This window comes from Apium graveolens, chromosome 10 (genome assembly GCF_009905375.1).
Source record: "Apium graveolens cultivar Ventura chromosome 10, ASM990537v1, whole genome shotgun sequence".
Lineage (NCBI taxonomy): Eukaryota > Viridiplantae > Streptophyta > Magnoliopsida > Apiales > Apiaceae > Apium > Apium graveolens.
In genome coordinates, this window is record NC_133656.1 from 119,266,040 (window position 1) to 119,267,366 (window position 1,327).

The following is a 1,327-nucleotide window of genomic DNA, read 5'->3' on the forward strand; positions in this document are numbered from 1 at the left end:
CGTATTGTACCAGGAGTGACTGCATATGGAGAATCACCCACTTCGAAAACAATACTAGGAGTACCATTTTGACCCCCATTATCAAAGTTTCCAGTCCTCCAAAATGTCAAAACTTGTTGGCTTGAGAAGACTGAAGGTTGGGTCAATGCATACCCGATTTCACTGTGTGCAAGAAGATCTTGCACAAAATGCAACTCAGACGGAGCTTCAGCATTATCAAGAATTGCAGCATAGTTGTTTGGAACAAATTTAGCTCCATCAATGATTAAATCCTTAGGTGCCATGAAATTAATCGAGATTTATAAGTGCCTGTTAGGTATTTGATAGAATGTCTATATGAAAAACCAACGTTAGAAGAAGAAAGAGAGTAAAAGCAAATAGATAAAAAAAGTATAAAAGTGAATAAAAGATTAGAAAATCCTCTCTCTGTCTTACTTATACTTTTGAAAAAAAAATGTAACCGTTGGACACCTGTCAGACATGCAGTAATAACGGATAGTTAATGGGCACGAGAAAACAGTAAGCATTACTTACCCACTTGCAGTTTGTCAAGGAAAAACCGTTCCACTTACCCAGTTATTCCATTTATCAAGGTAAATCAGTTTTAATTCAAAATTGAAACTGTTTCCTCTTATTCAATTATTTTTCACTGCAACACCAATATTCTGTAAAACAAATTCGAGTGAGAATGACCAAAATAAAGCAAGGGAACAAGTACTGAAAATGTAAAATCAGAACTTAAGTTAAATTTAGATTATAATGGTCATCAGAATATGAATATTTATCAGGATTTATCAATACATTTCAGAACATCTCAGAGACAAGAACTTGCAAAAAAAAGAAATTTCATTAATATATTGAGAGAATACATTCATGAAATTTAAATTACATCAGAACTTTTACAAGATTGTCCTAAGATGCTATACCTAACGTCAACGACCTTAGTCCTAGCTCAAGAAGCAGGGCAAGGCTGACGATGAAGAAAAACAGGATGAAGAAAATAAATCATTTCTTCTTCCTACTCTCGACAAACAGAATCGCGAGTCGAATGATTCGCTCTTGCTGAAGGAGGGCTTCCAGCCTTTCCTCCTCCAATCGCTCCAAATGGCGATGGTAGTCCATGTAGAAGAACAGGAGGTGGGTGAGTACCTCCTGGGGAACTGAGTCCCATAACTCATCAGGAGTGGCAGTGACGTGCCATTCCTGCTGCCAGGCTTTACAGCTCAGCTCCATGTTAAATGTTTCATAGTTCAAAAACATATTGTAATTGACCATGGTGTTTTTGATATAAAGATTATGAAGGTGATTTTGTGATAAAAGATTGGAT